The sequence below is a fragment of the Chiloscyllium punctatum genome, chromosome 33 (genome assembly GCF_047496795.1).
Source record: "Chiloscyllium punctatum isolate Juve2018m chromosome 33, sChiPun1.3, whole genome shotgun sequence".
Lineage (NCBI taxonomy): Eukaryota > Metazoa > Chordata > Chondrichthyes > Orectolobiformes > Hemiscylliidae > Chiloscyllium > Chiloscyllium punctatum.
In genome coordinates this window covers 11299663-11316985 of record NC_092771.1, presented here as the reverse complement: position 1 = coordinate 11316985, position 17323 = coordinate 11299663, and positions in this window count along the sequence as shown.

The window sequence follows — 17323 nt, the reverse complement described above, 5'->3', positions numbered from 1 at the left end:
TGAGGATGGGTATAGAATCTGATTTACTAGTACTTCCATATAATAAGTTTTGACAATAAATGACTTAGTCCATCTTAGCCTGACCTAAATTCACTGGTGGAAGATTCTGCTTTGACTTTTAAGGAGAAAATGCAAGACTGCATGGTGGATGAAGCCTACATTTCAAAATTAATTAATTGGCTGGGAAGCACTTTGGGACATTGAATGGGAAGGACAGGCACTATTTAAATGCAATTCTTCCCAATTTCTTTATTTCATATTACATCAGATTTCAGCTGACATGTGGCATGGATTTGTCTATGGAAGCTGACTCTTGTATTAAGCACAAGGAAAATTATTGTTAGGGAGCCACTTATTCCTGAAACCGATTACGACATTTACTATTGCACTGAAATTGTGGAATTACAGTTACAATTGCAGTCATGCAGATGCCCATTTTACGTTGTTATTAACGGAGAACATAAATGGATCAACACAATCAGCTCAAGGAATTTCAAGATAAAAATCCATAAACATTCATTTGCATTATATCACAGAAGCTAATCTCTTCATCCAAGAGTGGTGAGAATGTGGATCCTGTTATTACAAAAAAAAAATCAATCAAGGTAAATGGCATAGATACATTTTTTTATTATTCATTAAGGGGATGTGGACTACGCTGGACCACTATTTATCATCCACCCATCCCTTGCTGCCTTCTTGAACTGCTGCAGTCTATTTGGTGCAAGTATAACCATAACCATAACGCTCTTAGGCAGCAAATTAGAGGATTTTGACTTAGTGACAGAAACCGTGATATATTTTCAAGTGGGGATAGGAAAGAGGGACTTGGAGGAGAACTTACAGGCGGGGTGGAATTCCCAAGTATCTGCTCCCTTTGTCCTTCTAGACAGTACTGTCTTTGTAAGGTGCTGTCTTAGCAAATTTCTACAGTGCATCTTGTAGCACACACTGCCTATACTGTGCATCAGTAGTGCAGGGAGTGGATGCTTGCAATGTGTTTTAAGGGGAAGAAAGATTGAACAAAAAGGGAGAGGAAAAGATTTATGCTGACTGAGTTAGGTTAAGAAGAATTGGTGATTGCCTGCATGGAGCATTAATATTGGCACAAAGAACCAAACATTCCATTTCTGTCTACTGAGTTCTACCCAAGAGACATGTAATGTATGTTGGAATTTCTATCCACAGATCTCCTCATAGTTTGATACAAAGGGGGTCAAAGCAAGCACAATGAAAGATGATATTCAGTCTTCTATTCTGCACTGGAGAAATCCAAATCAACAACTTTCTTTTTCATCACTACATTAATTAGTCCTTTCAACAAATCAGTTTTCTCAGAAGTAACAACATAAGCGAGTAAACAACATTTTTCCCTCTTCCAGAAGATGACAGCTCTGAAAGTTAAAAAACATCACATGCCTAAGTGCGTGATGGGTCTCAGGTGCAGAAGTCAAGTGACATCCATCAGTGATGACAATGACTTATTTTGATTTTAAAATCAGTGCCTTAATTTGACATCTTCTGCTCTTAGACCTAACAAACCCGGTAAATGTTAAAATATAGGCTTAATCCTTTCTTCACCCAGTTCCTGATCCAAGCAAAGGATAGGGTAGCAAAGAGAAAAATCAGATAAAACACAAACACAGAGAGAACTAGTTTATAATGAATGACCTTAGAAGCAGATTGCAATGGGATAGTTTCAAGGGAAAAGAGAAATCCATTTAGTAGGGAAGAAAATGCCAGTTTTACCTCAAAAAGCTTCAATTCATTCTGGATTGTAATTTAGACATTTTTCATTTTATAGAACTAAGCATATTGAAAACTGATACACTCTTAAAATTAATACAGTTTATAAACATTATTTATAACAATAATCACTAAAACGTGATTGGTGGATAAGTATTGAATAAAGCTTTGTATACAATAATCTATTGACTACTAAATAAGGACTATCCTCATTACATGTAGTACCCCACTCAGTAAGATAGTCTCACTGAATCATAGCGACGCACAGCACGGAAATAGACTCTTTGATCCAACTTGTCCATGCCGACCAGATATCGTAACCTAATCTAGTCCCATTTGCCAGCACTTGTTCCATATCCCTCTAAACCCTTCATATTCATATACCCATCCAGATGCCTAGTACTGGAACCTTTGTGATTATCACCATCACTCCCCCACTTATGCCTCCCCTCAACTTCAGCTCTGGCCCCATTTGCTCAATCCACACTCTTCCCTTGCCAATTTCCCTTACTGTGTTCCTTCCACAGCCGCAAATCCATGGAACCAGACTCCCTCACCCCATCACAACCTGCAAACCCTGTGGAATTTTTCTCCACCCACTCCTACCCTCAAAGACCCTGATTCTCTTCTCCAACACTCAAAAATCTCTCTTCCCCAAAGCCCCACCTACAACAGTCTCTCAACAGTCTCTTGTCATCAACCTCAAGATCCAGACTCTCATCTTGACGCCCCAAGAATCTTCCCCACCTGTGGAGATCTTCTCTCCATCCGCACTCCACCCCCATGAGACCCACTGTCCTTCCACACTCCACACACCATCCCCCCCCACCCCCCCACCCCTCCCCGTGACCCTCTCTCCTTCCACACTCCAGGCCACCCCAGAGACCGTCTCTCCTTCTGCACTCCAATCCCCTCCCCTCTCCCTCGAGACGCTCTCTCCTTCCACACTCCACCCTCCGACCCCCTCTCTCCCTCCCCATTTCCCCCCAAGACCACACTCTTTCCAAACTCCACCCCCCAGAGACAGTCTCTCCTTCCGCACTCCACTCCCATCCCCTCTTCCCCGAGACCCACTTTCCTTCCACACCCCCCCCCACCGAGACGCTCTCTCCTTTCACACTCCCCCCGACCGTCTCTCCTTAGACGCTACTCCCCCACGACTGTCTCTCTCCTTCCACACTCCAATCCCCTCTCTCCCCATCCCCCCCCCTTCCAAACTCCTCCACCCCAGATCCCCTCTCTCCTTCCACTCTCCACCCCGCCCCCCCCCCCCCCGAGACCCCCTCTCTCCACCCACACTCCACCCCCACCCCCCCGAGACCCTCTCTCTCCTTCCAAACTCCACCACCCCACCCCCAGATGCACTCTCTCCTTTCACTCTCCACCCCAACCCCCCCCCTCCGAGACCCTCTCTCTCCTTTCACACTCCATCACCCCGCCCCCCCGAGACCCCTTCTCTCCTTCCATACTCGCCCCCTCCGACACTCTCTCTCTCCCTAGACACACCCTGCCCCCCAAGACCCTCTCTTCCACCCCATTCCCCCTAGACACCGCCTCTCTCTCTTTCTCTCCCCCCCAGACCCTGCCTCTCTCTCCCCCAACCCCCCAGACCCTCCCTGCCTGTCTCCCCCAGACCACCCCGCTCTCTCTCCCCCATTGACCCCCTGTCTCTCTCTCTCCCCCCACCCAGAACACCCCCTTCCTCTCTCTCCCACCAGAACCCCCCCTTCTCTTCTCCCACCAGAACCCCCCTTCTTCTCTCCCCACCCCCCCAGACCCCCCTCCCCCCCCCCAAAAGCCCCCTTCCTCTCTCTCCCACCAGAACCCCCCTTCTTCTCTACCCCACCTTCCTCTCTCTCCCACCAGAACTCCCCTTCTTCTCTACCCCCCTTCCTCTCTCTCCCACCAGAACCCCCCCTTCTTCTCTCCCCACCCAGACGCCCCCTCCCTCCCCCCCCTCCCCACCCAGACGCCCCCTCCCTCCCCCCCTCCCCACCCAGACGCCCCCTCCCCTTCCTCTCCCCACCCAGACGCCCCCTCCCTCCCCACCCTGACGTCCCCTCCCTCCCCACCCCTCCCCCCTCCCCCCCAGACGCCCCCTCCCTCCCCCCTCCCCCCACAGACGCCCCCTCCCTCCTCCCTCCCCCCTCAGACGCCCCCTCCCTCCCCCCCCAGACGCCCCCTGCCTCACCACCTCTCTCCCCCGCCCTCCCCACCTCTCTCTCCCGCCAGACGCCCCCTCCCTCCCCACCTCTCTCCCCCGCCAGACGCCCCCTCCCTCCCCACCTCTCTCCCCCCCCAGACGCCCCCTCCCTCTCCCCCCCAGACGCCCCCTCTCCCCCCCGACCCCTCTGCCCAACCACCTCTCCCCCCCCCCCCCCCCGACCACCTCTCCCCCCCCCACCTCTCACCTCTCCCCCCCCCCCCGACCCCCTCCCCCCCCCCCCCCCCCCACCTCCCCCGACCCCCTCTCACCTCCCCGGACCCCCTCTCACCCTCTCACCTCCCCCGACCCCCTCTCCCCCTCTCACCTCCCCCGACCCCCTCTCCCCCCTCTCACCTCCCCCGACCCCCTCTCACCTCCCCCGACCCCCTCTCACCTCCCCCGACCCCCTCTCCCCCTCTCACCTCCCCCGACCCCCTCTCCCCTCCCCCGACCCCCGCTCCCCCTCTCACCTCCCCCTCTCCCCTCTCCCCTCTCCCGACCCCCTCTCCTGCTCTCCCCTCCCCCAACCCCCTCTCCCCCCTCCGCCGACCCCCTCTCCCCCCTCCGCCGACCCCCTCTCCCCCCTCCGCCGACCCCCTCTCCCCCCTCCGCCGACCCCCCTCTCCCCCTCCGCCGACCCCCTCTCCCCCCTCCGCCGACCCCCTCTCCCCCCACCCCGACCCCCTCTCCCCCTCTCACCTCCCCCGACCCCCTCTCCCCCTTAAACCTCCCCCGACCCCCTCTCACCTCCCCCGACCCCCTCTCACCTCCCCCGACCCCCTCTCCCCCTCGACCCCTCTCACCTCCCCCGGCCCCCTCTCCCCTCCCCCGGCCCCCTCTCCCCCTCTCCCGGCCCCCTCTCCCCTCCCCCGGCCCCCTCTCCCCCTCTCACCTCCCCCGGCCCCCTCTCCCCCCTCTCACCTCCCCGGCCCCCTCTCCCCCTCTCACCTCCCCCGGCCCCCTCTCCCCCTCTCACCTCCCCCGGCCCCCTCTCCCCCTCTCACCTCCCCCGGCCCCCTCTCCCCCTCTCACCTCCCCCGGCCCCCTCTCCCCCTCTCACCTCCCCCGGCCCCCTCTCCGCCCCCGACCCCCTCCCGCCCCCCTGACCCCCTCTCCCCCCCCCCAACCCCCTCTCCCCCCCCGACCCCCTCTCCCCTCTCACCCCCCCCTGACCCCCTTTTCACCCCCCCGACCCCATCTCCCCTCTCACCCCCCCCGACCCCCTCTCACCCCCCCGACCCCCTCTCCCCCTCTCACACCCCCGACCCCTCTCCCCTCTCACCCCCCCGACCCCCTCTCACCCCCCCCGACCCCCTCTCACCCCTCCGACCCCCTCTCACCCCCCCCGACCCCCTCTCACCCCCCCGACCCCCTCCCCCCCCGACCCCCTCTCACCCCCCCGACCCTCTCCCCCTCTCACTCCCCCGACCCCCTCTCACCCCCCTGACCCCCTCTCACCCCCCTGACCCCCTCTCACCCCCCCGACCCCCTCTCACCCTCTCGCAACCCCGACCCCCTCTCCCCCCCCGACCCCCTCCCCCCCCGACCCCCCTCTCCCCCTCACACTCCCCCGACCCCCTCTCCCCCTCCCACTCCCCCGACCCCCTCGCACTCCCCCGACCCCCTCTCCCCCTCCCACTCCCCCAACCCCCTCTCCCCCTCCCACTCCCCCGACCCCCTCTCACCCCCCGACCCCCTCTCACCCCCCCCGACCCCCTCTCCCCCTCTCACCCCCCGACCCCCTCTCCCCCCCCGACCCCCTCTCATCCCCCGACCCCCTCTCCCCATCCCGACCCCCTCTCCCCCTCCCGACCCCCTCTCCCCCTCCCACTCCCCCGACCCCCCTCTCCCCCTCCCACTCCCCCGACCCCCTCTCCCCCTCCCACTCCCCCGACCCCCTCTCCCCCTCTCGCCCACCGACCCCCTCTCGCCCACCGACCCCCTCTCGCCCACCGACCCCCTCTCGCCCTCTCACCTCCCCCGACCCCCTCGCCCCCTCTCACCTCCCCCGACCCCCTCGCCCCCTCTCACCTCCCCCGACCCCCTCGCCCCCTCTCACCTCCCCCGACCCCCCTCGCCCCCTCTCACCTCCCCCGACCCCCTCGCCCCCCACCTCCCCCGACCCCCTCTCACCCCCGACCCCCTCCCGACCCCCTCTCCCCCTCTCACCTCCCCCGACCCCCTCTCCCCCTCCAGACCCCCTCTCCCCCCCCGACCCCTCTCCCCCTCTCCCCCTCTCACCCCCCGACCCTCTCCCCCTCTCACCTCCGACCCCCTCTCCCCCCCGACCCCCTCTCCCCCTCTCACTCCCCCGACCCACTCTCACCCCCCCGACCCACTCTCACCCCCCCGACCCACTCTCACCCTCTCACTCCCCCGACCCCCTCTCACTCCCCCGCCCCCCTCTCACCCCCCCGACCCCCGACCCCCTCTCCCCCCCCCGACCCCCTCTCCCCCCCCCCCGACCCCCTCTCCCCCCCCCGACCCCCTCTCATCCCCCGACCCCCTCTCCCCATCCCGACCCCCTCTCACCCTCCCCCCCGACCCCCTCTTCCCCCTCCCACTCCCCCGACCCCCTCTCCCCCTCCCACTCCCCCCCTCCCACTCCCCCGACCCCCTCTCCCCCTCCCACTCCCCGAGCCCTCTCCCCTCCCACTCCCCGAGCCCCTCTCCCCCTCCCACTCCCCCGACCCCCTCTCCCCCACCCACTCCCCCGACCCCCTCTCCCCTCCCTCCCCCGACCCCCCCCTCCCCCCCCGACCCCCTCCCCTCCCCCGACCCCCTCTCCCCCACCCACTCCCCCGACCCCCTCTCCCCCACCCACTCCCCCGACCCCCTCTCGCCCCCCCGACCCCTCTCCCCCCACCACTCCCCCGACCCCCTCTCGCCCCCCCGACCCCCTCTCCCCCCGACCCCCTCTCCCCCACCGACCCCCTCTCCCCCACTGACCCCCTCTCCCCCACTCGCCCCCCCTCTCCCCTCTCCCCCTCTCGCCCACCGACCCCCTCTCACCCCCCGACCCCCTCTCCCCCTCTCGCCCACCGACCCCCTCTCCCCCCTCTCACCTCCCCCGACCCCCTCTCCCCTCTCCCCCTCTCAACTCCCCCGGCACCCTCTCCCCCTCTCACCTCCCCCGGCCCCCTCTCCCCCTCTCGCCCACCGACCCCCTCTCACCCCCCCGACCCCCTCTCCCCCTCTCGCCCACCGACCCCCTCTCCCCCTCTCGCCTCCCCCGACCCCCTCTCGCCTCCCCCGGCACCCTCTCCCCCTCTCGCCTCCCCCGGCCCCCTCTCCGCCCCCGAACCCCTCTCCGCCCGCCTGACCCCCTCTCACCCCCCCGGCCCCCCTCTCCCCTCTCACCTCCCCCGGCCCCCTCTCACCTCCCCCGGCCCCCTCTCACACCCCCCGACCCCCTCTCCCCCTCTCACACCCCCGACCCCCTCTCCCCCTCTCACACCCCCGTCCCCCTCTCACACCCCCGTCCCCCTCTCACACCCCCGTCCCCCTCTCACACCCCCGTCCCCCTCTCACACCCCCGTCCCCCTCTCACACCCCCGTCCCCCTCCCCCCCCCCGTCCCCCTCTCCCCCTCTCACACCCCCGTCCCCCTCTCACCCCCCCGACCCCCTCTCCCCTCTCACCGCCCCCTGACCCCCTCTCACCCCCCCGACCCCCTCTCACCCCCCCGCCCCCCTCACCCCCCCGACCCCCTCTCCCCTCTCACCCCCCCGACCCCCTCTCACCCCCCCGACCCCCTCTCACCCCCCCGACCCCCTCTCCCCTCTCACCACCCCGACCCCCCTCTCACCTCCCCGACCCCCTCTCACCCCCCGACGCCCTTCCCCCCCCCCCGACCCCCTCTCATCCCCCGACCCCCTCTCCCCATCCCGACCCCCTCTCCCCATCCCGACCCCCTCTCCCCATCCCGACCCCCTCTCCCCATCCCGACCCCCTCTCCCCATCCCGACCCCCTCTCCCCATCCCGACCCCCTCTCCTCCTCCCACTCCCCCAACCCCCTCTCCCCCTCCCACTCCCCCGACCCCCTCTCCCCCTCCTACTCCCCCGACCCCCTCTCCCCCTCCTACTCCCCCGACCCCATCTCCCCTCCCACTCCCCCGACCCCCTCTCCCCCACCCACTCCCCCGACCCCCTCTCCCCCACCCACTCCCCCGACCCCCTCTCCCCCACCCACTCCCGACCCCCTCTCCCCCTCTCGCCCCCCCCGACCCCCTCTCCCCCACCGACCCCCTCTCCCCCACCGACCCCCTCTCCCCCACCGACCCCCTCTCACCCTCTCGCCCACCTACCCCTCTCCCCCTCTCACCTCCCCCGACCCCCTCTCCCCCACTCACCTCCCCCGACCCCCTCGCCCCCTCTCACCTCCCCCGACCCCCTCGCCCCCTCTCACCTCCCCCGACCCCCTCGCCCCCCACCTCCCCCGACCCCCTCTCCCCCTCCCGACCCCCTCTCCCCCTCTCCCCCTCTCACCTCCCCCGACCCCCTCTCCCCCTCTCACCCCCCGACCCCTCTCCCCCTCTCACCTCCGACCCCCTCTCCCCCTCGACCCCCTCTCCCCCTCTCACTCCCCCGACCCTCTCACCCCCTCGACCCCCTCTCACCCCCCCACTCCCCCGATCCCCTCTCACACCCCCGACCCCCTCTCCCCTCTCACCCCTCCGACCCCCTCTCACCCCCCGACCCCCTCTCATCCCCCGACCCCCTCTCACCCCATCCCGACCCCCTCTCCCCCTCCCACCCCCCCGACCCCCTCTCCCCCTCCCACCCCCCCGACCCCCTCTCCCCCCTCCCACCCCCCCGACCCCCTCTCCCCCCTCCCACCCCCCCGACCCCCTCTCCCCCTCCCACCCCCCCGACCCCCTCGCCCCCTCCCACCCCCCCGACCCCCTCGCCCCCTCCCACCCCCCCGACCCCCTCGCCCCCTCCCACTCCCCCGACCCCTCTCCCCCTCCCACTCCCCCGACCCCCTCTCCCCCACCCACTCCCCCGACCCCCTCTCCCCCACCCACTCCCCCCGACCCCCTCCCACTCCCCCGACCCCCTCTCCCCCACCCACTCCCCCGACCCCCTCTCCCCCTCTCGCCCCCCCGACCCCCTCTCCCCCTCTCGCCCCCCCGACCCCCTCTCCCCCTCCCCCTCCCCCGACCCCCTCTCCCCCTCCCACTCCCCCGACCCCCTCTCCCCCTCCCCCTCCCCCGACCCCCTCTCCCCCTCCCCAGACCCCCTCTCCCCCTCCCCCGACCCCCTCTCCCCTCCCCGACCCCCTCTCCCCCACCCACCCCCCCGACCCCCTCTCCCCCACCCACCCCCCCGACCCCCTCTCCCCCTCCCGACCCCCTCTCCCCCCCCGACCCCCTCTCCCCACCGACCCCCTCTCCCCCACCGACCCCCTCTCCCCCACCGCCCCCCCGACCCCCTCTCCCCCTCCCGACCCCCTCTCCCCCTCCCGACCCCCTCTCCCCCTCCCGACCCCTCTCCCCTCCCGACCCCTCTCCCCCTCTCACCTCCCCCGACCCCCTCCCGACCCCCTCTCCCCCCCCGACCCCTCTCCCCCTCTCACCTCCCCCGACCCCCCTCTCACCCTCTCACTCCCCCGACCCCCTCTCACCCTCTCACTCCCCCGACCCCCTCTCACCCTCTCACTCCCCCCGACCCCTCTCACCTCCCCCGACCCCCTCTCCCCCACCCCCTCTCCCCCACCCACTCCCCCGACCCCCTCTACCCCTCCCGACCCCCTCTCCCCCACCCGACCCCCTCTCCCCCACTCGCCCCCCCGACCCCCTCTCCCCCTCCCGACCCCCCGACCCCTCTCCCCCTCTCACCTCCCCGACCCCCTCTCACCTCCCCCGACCCCCTCTCCCCCTCCCGACCCCCTCTCCCCCTCTCACCCCCCCGACCACTCTCCCCCTCTCACCTCCCCCGACCCCCTTGCCCCCTCCCGACCCCCTCTCCCTCTCTCACCCCCCGACCCCTCTCCCCCTCTCACCTCCCCCGACCCCTCTCACCTCCGACCCCCTCTCCCCCTCTCACTCCCCCGACCCCTCTCCCCCTCTCACTCCCCCGACCCCCCTCACCTCCCCCGACCCCCTCTCCCTCCCCCGACCCCCTCTCCCTCCCCCGACCCCCTCTCCCCCTCGTCCCCCTCTCCCTCTCCCGACCCCCTCTCCCTCCCCCGGCCCCCCCGACCCCCTCTCGCTCCCCCGACCCCCTCTCCCCCTCCCACTCCCCCGACCCCCTCTCCCCCACCCACTCCCCCGACCCCCCTCTCCCCCACCCACCCCCCGACCCCCTCTCCCCCACCCACCCCCCCGACCCCCTCTCCCCTCCCGACCCCCTCTGACCCCCCCGACCCCCTCTCCCCCTCCCGACCCCCTCTCCCCCTCCCGACCCCCTCTCCCCCTCCCGACCCCTCTCCCCCTCTCACCTCCCCCGACCCCTCCCGACCCCCTCTCCCCCCCTCACCTCCCCCGACCCCCTCCCGACCCCCTCTCCCCCCCCGACCCCTCTCCCCCTCTCACCTCCCCCGACCCCCTCTCCCCCTCCCGACCCCCTCTCCCTCTCTCACCCCCCGACCCCTCTCCCCCTCTCACCTCCCCCGACCCCCTCTCACCTCCGACCCCCTCTCCCCCTCTCACTCCCCCGACCCCTCTCACCCTCTCACTCCCCCGACCCCTCTCCCCCTCTCACTCCCCCGACCCCTCTCACCTCCCCCGACCCCCTCTCCCCCACCCACTCCCCCGACCCCCTCTCCCCCACCCACTCTCCCGACCCCCTCTCCCCCACCCACTCCCCCGACCCCCTCTCCCCCTCCCCCTCCCGAGCCCCTCTCCCCCCCCCGACCCCCTCTCCCCCCCCCGACCCCCCTCTCCCCCCCCCGACCCCCTCTCCCCCACTCGCCCCCCCGACCCCCCGACCCCTCTCCCCCTCTCACCTCCCCCGACCCCCTCTCACCTCCCCCGACCCCCTCTCCCCCTCCCGACCCCCTCTCCCCCCTCACCCCCCCCGACCACTCTCCCCTCTCACCTCCCCCGACCCCCTCTCCCCCTCCCGACCCCCTCTCCCTCTCTCACCCCCCGACCCCTCTCCCCCCTCTCACCTCCCCCGACCCCCTCTCACCTCCGACCCCCCTCTCCCCCTCTCACTCCCCCGACCCCTCTCACTCCCCCGACCCCTCTCCCCCTCTCACTCCCCCGACCCCCCTCACCTCCCCCGACCCCCTCTCCCTCCCCCGACCCCCTCTCCCTCCCCCGACCCCCTCTCCTCCCCCGGCCCCCCCGACCCCCTCTCGCTCCCCCGACCCCCTCTCACCCCCCCGACCCCCTCTCCCCCTCTCACACCCCCGACCCCCTCACCCCCTCTCACCCCGCCGACCCTCTCCCCCTCTCACTCCCCCGACCCTCTCACCCCCTCGACCCACTCTCACCCCTCGACCCACTCTCACCCCCCCCGACCCACTCTCACCCCCCCGACCCACTCTCACCCCCCCCGACCCACTCTCACCCCCCCGACCCACTCTCACCCCCCCCGACCCACTCTCACCCCCCCGACCCACTCTCACCCTCTCACCCCCCCGACCCCCTCTCAACCCCCCGACCCCCTCTCCCCCTCTCACCCCCCCGACCCCCTCTCCCCCTCTCACCCCCCGACCCCCTCTCCCCCCCCGACCCCCTCTCATTCCCCGACCCCCTCTCCCCATCCCGACCCCCTCTCCCCCTCCCCCGACCCCCTCTCCCCCTCCCCCGACCCCCTCTCCCCCTCCCCCGACCCCCTCTCCCCCTCCCACTCCCCCGACCCCCTCTCCCCCACCCACTCCCCCGACCCCCTCTCCCCCACCCACTCCCCCGACCCCCCTCTCCCCCACCCACTCCCCCGACCCCCTCTCCCCCACCCACTCCCCCGACCCCCTCCCACTCCCCCGACCACCTCTCCCCCTCCCCCGACCCCCTCTCCCCCTCCCACTCCCCCGACCCCCTCTCCCCTCCCCCGACCCCCTCTCCCCCTCCCACTCCCCCGACCCCCTCTCCCCCTCCCCCGACCCCCTCTCCCCCTCCACTCCCCTGACCCCCTCTCCCCCTCCCACTCCCCCCGACCCCCTCTCCCCCGACCCCCTCTCCCCCACCCACTCCCGACCCCCTCTCCCCCACCCACTCCCGACCCCCTCTCGCCCCCCTGACCCCTTCTCCCCCACCGACCCCTCTCCCCCACCGACCCCCTCTCCCCCACCGACCCCCCTCTCCCCCACCGACCCCCTCTCCCCCACCGACCCCCTCTCCCCCACCGACCCCCTCTCACTTCCCCGACCCCCTCTCACCTCCCCCCGACCCCCTCTCCCCCCCGACCCCCTCTCCCCCTCCCGACCCCCTCTCCCCCTCTCACCCCCCCGACCCCTCTCCCCCTCTCACCTCCCCCGACCCCTCTCCCCCTCTCACCTCCCCCGACCCCCTCTCCCCCTCTCACCTCCCCCGACCCCCTCTCCCCCTCCCGACCCCCTCTCCCCCTCTCACCCCCCGACCCCTCTCCCCCTCTCACCTCCCCCGACCCCCTCTCACCTCCGACCCCATCTCCCCCTCTCACTCCCCCGACCCTCTCACCCCCTCGACCCCCTCTCACCCCCCCGACCCACTCTCACCCTCTCACTCCCCCGACCCCCTCTCACTCCCCGCCCCCCTCTCCCCCCCCGACCCCCTCTCCCCCTCCCGCCCCCCCGACCCCCTCTTCCCCCCCGACCCCCTCTCCCCCTCCCGCCCCCCCGACCCCCCTCTCCCCCTCCGACCCCCTCTCCCCCTCCCGCCCCCCCGACCCCCTCTCCCCCTCCCGCTCCCCCGACCCCCTCCCGCCCCCCCCGACCCCCTCTCCCCCTCCCGCCCCCCCGACCCCCTCCCGCCCCCCCGACCCCCTCCCGCTCCCCCGACCCCCTCTCCCCCACCCGCTCCCCCGACCCCCTCTCCCCCACCCGCTCCCCCGACCCCCTCTCCCCCACCCGCTCCCCCGACCCCCTCTCCCCCACCCGCTCCCCCGACCCCCTCTCCCCCTCCCGCCCCCCCGACCCCCTCTCCCCCTCCCGCCCCCCCGACCCCCTCTCCCCCTCCCGCCCCCCCCCCCCCCCCCCGACCCCCTCTCCCCCTCCCGCTCCCCCGACCCCCTCTCCCCCACCCGCTCCCCCGACCCCCTCTCCCCCACCCGCTCCCCCGACCCCCTCTCCCCCTCCCGCTCCCCGACCCCCTCTCCCCCTCCCGCTCCCCCGACCCCCTCTCCCCCTCCCGCTCCCCCGACCCCCTCTCCCCCACTCGCCCCCCGACCCCCTCTCCCCCACTCGCCCCCCCGACCCCCTCTCCCCCACTCGCCCCCCACCGACCCCCTCTCCCCCACTCGCCCCCACCGACCCCCTCTCCCCCACTCGCCCCCCCGACCCCCTCCCACTCCCCCGACCCCCTCCCCTCTCTCCCCTCCGCCCTCCCTTCTCTCCCACCTTCCCCCCGCCCACCCCCATCCTCCCCTCTCTCTCCCCCCCACCCCATCCTCCCCTCTCTCTCCCCCCACCCCACACCCATCCTCCCCTCTCTCTCCCCCCACCCCACCCCCATCCTCCCCTCTCTCTCCCCCCACCCCACCCCATCCTCCCCTCTCTCTCCCCCCACCCCACCCCATCCTCCCCTCTCTCTCCCCCACCCCACCCCATCCTCCCCTCTCTCTCCCCCCACCCCACCCCCATCCTCCCCTCTCTCTCCCCCCACCCCACCCCATCCTCCCCTCTCTCTCCCCCACCCCACCCATCCTCCCCTCTCTCTCCCCCCACCCCACCCCATCCTCCCCTCTCTCTCCCCCCACCCCACCCCATCCTCCCCTCTCTCTCCCCCCACCCCACCCCATCCTCCCCTCTCTCTCCCCCCACCCCACCCCATCCTCCCCTCTCTCTCCCCCCACCCCACCCCATCCTCCCCTCTCTCTCCCCCCACCCCACCCCATCCTCCCTCTCTCTCCCCCCACCCCACCCATCCTCCCCTCTCTCTCCCCCCCACCCCACCCCATCCTCCCCTCTCTCTCCCCCCACCCCCACCCCATCCTCCCCTCTCTCTCCCCCCACCCCACCCCATCCTCCCCTCTCTCTCCCCCACCCACCCATCTCCCCTCTCTCTCCCCCCACCCCACCCCATCCTCCCCTCTCTCTCCCCCCACCCCACCCCATCCTCCCCTCTCTCTCCCCCCACCCCACCCCATCCTCCCCTCTCTCTCCCCCCACCCCACCCCATCCTCCCCTCTCTCTCCCCCCACCCCACCCCATCCTCCCTCTCCCTCCCCCCACCCCACCCCATCCTCCCCTCTCCCTCCCCCACCCCACCCCATCCTCCCCTCTCCCTCCCCCCACCCCACCCCATCCTCCCCTCTCCCTCCCCCCACCCCACCCCATCCTCCCCTCTCCCTCCCCCCACCCCACCCCATCCTCCCCTCTCCCTCCCCCCACCCCACCCCATCCTCCCCTCTCCCTCCCCCCACCCCACCCCCTCCTCCCACCCCACCCCATCCACCCCTCCCTCCCCCCACCCCTCCCCCCACTCCCACCCCCCATCCTCCCCTCTCCCTCCCCCACCCCACCCCCCATCCTCCCCTCCCACCCCCCACCCCACCCATCCTCCCCTCCCCCCCCCCACCCTCCCCCTCCCCCCCCCACCCCACCCCATCCTCCCCTCTCCCTCCCCCACCCCACCCCATCCTCCCCTCTCCCTCCCCCCACCCCACCCCATCCTCCCCTCTCCCTCCCCCACCCACCCCATCCTCCCCTCTCCCTCCCCCCACCCCACCCCATCCCCCTCTCCCTCCCCCCACCCCACCCCATCCTCCCCTCTCCCTCCCCCCACCCACCCCATCCTCCCCTCCCACCCCCCACCCACCCCATCCTCCCCTCTCCCTCCCCCCACCCCACCCCATCCTCCCTCTCCCTCCCCCCACCCCACCCCATCCTCCCCCTCTCCCTCCCCCACCCCACCCCATCCTCCCCTCTCCCTCCCCCACCCCCACCCCATCCTCCCCTCTCCCTCCCCCCACCCCACCCCATCCTCCCCTCTCCCTCCCCCCCACCCCACCCCATCCTCCCCTCTCCCTCCCCCCACCCCACCCCATCCTCCCCCTCTCCCTCCCCCACCCCACCCCATCCTCCCCTCTCCCTCCCCCCACCCCACCCCATCCTCCCCTCTCCCTCCCCCCCACCCCACCCCATCCTCCCCTCTCCCTCCCCCCACCCCACCCCATCCTCCCCTCTCCCTCCCCCCACCCCACCCCATCCTCCCCTCTCCCTCCCCCCACCCCACCCCATCCTCCCCTCTCCCTCCCCCCACCCCACCCCATCCTCCCCTCTCCCTCCCCCCACCCCACCCCATCCTCCCCTCTCCCTCCCCCCACCCCACCCCATCCTCCCCTCTCCCTCCCCCCACCCCACCCCATCCTCCCCTCTCCCTCCCCCCACCCCACCCCATCCTCCCCTCTCCCTCCCCCCCACCCCACCCCATCCTCCCCTCTCCCTCCCCCCACCCCACCCCATCCTCCCCTCTCCCTCCCCCCACCCCACCCCATCCTCCCCTCTCCCTCCCCCACCCACCCCATCCTCCCACTCCCTCCCCCACCCCACCCCATCCCCCCTCTCCCACCCCCACCCCACCCATCCTCCCCTCTCCCTCCCCCCACCCCACCCACCTCCCCTCTCCCTCCCCCCACCCCACCCCACCCTCCCCTCTCCCTCCCCCACCCCCCCCATCCTCCCCTCTCCTCCCCCCACCCCACCCCATCCTCCCCTCTCCCTCCCCCACCCCACCCCATCCTCCCTCTCCCTCCCCCCACCCCACCCCATCCTCCCCTCTCCCTCCCCCCACCCCACCCCATCCTCCCCTCTCCCTCCCCCCACCCCACCCCATCCTCCCCTCTCCCTCCCCCCACCCCACCCCATCCTCCCTCTCCCTCCCCCCACCCCACCCCATCCTCCCCTCTCCCTCCCCCCACCCCACCCCATCCTCCCCTCTCCCTCCCCCCACCCCACCCCATCCTCCCCTCTCCCTCCCCCCACCCCCCCCCATCCTCCCTCTCCCTCCCCCCACCCCACCCCATCCTCCCCTCTCCCTCCCCCCACCCCACCCCATCCTCCCCTCTCCCTCCCCCCACCCCACCCCATCCTCCCCTCTCCCTCCCCCCACCCCACCCCATCCTCCCCTCTCCCTCCCCCCACCCCACCCCATCCTCCCCTCTCCCTCCCCCCACCCCACCCCATCCTCCCCTCTCCCTCCCCCACCCCACCCCATCCTCCCCTCTCCCTCCCCCCACCCCACCCCATCCTCCCCTCTCCCTCCCCCCACCCCACCCCATCCTCCCCTCTCCCTCCCCCCACCCCACCCCATCCTCCCTCTCCTCCCCCCACCCCACCCCATCCTCCCCTCTCTCTCCCCCACCCCACCCCATCCTCCCCTCTCTCTCCCCCCACCCCACCCCATCCTCCCCTCTCTCTCCCCCCACCCCACCCCATCCTCCCCTCTCTCTCCCCCCACCCCACCCCATCCTCCCCTCTCTCTCCCCCCACCCCACCCCATCCTCCCCTCTCTCTCCCCCCACCCCACCCCATCCTCCCCTCTCTCTCCCCCCACCCCACCCCATCCTCCCCTCTCTCTCCCCCCACCCCACCCCATCCTCCCCTCTCTCTCCCCCCACCCCACCCCATCCTCCCCTCTCTCTCCCCCCACCCCACCCCATCCTCCCCTCTCTCTCCCCCCACCCCACCCCATCCTCCCCTCTCTCTCCCCCCACCCCACCCCATCCTCCCCTCTCTCTCCCCCCACCCCACCCCATCCTCCCCTCTCTCTCCCCCCACCCCACCCCATCCTCCCCTCTCTCTCCCCCACCCCACCCCATCCTCCCCTCTCTCTCCCCCCACCCCACCCCATCCTCCCCTCTCTCTCCCCCCCACCCCACCCCATCCTCCCCTCTCTCTCCCCCCACCCCACCCCATCCTCCCCCTCTCTCTCCCCCCACCCCACCCCATCCTCCCCTCTCTCTCCCCCCACCCCACCCCATCCTCCCCTCTCTCTCCCCCCACCCCACCCCATCCTCCCCTCTCTCTCCCCCCACCCCACCCCATCCTCCCCTCTCTCTCCCCCCACCCCACCCCATCCTCCCCTCTCTCTCCCCCCACCCCACCCCATCCTCCCCTCTCTCTCCCCCCACCCCACCCCATCCTCCCTCTCTCTCCCCCCACCCCACCCCATCCTCCCCTCTCTCTCCCCCCCACCCCACCCCATCCTCCCCTCTCTCTCCCCCCACCCCGCATCTCCTCTCTCTCCCCCCACCCCATCCTCTCCCTCTCTCTCCCCCCAC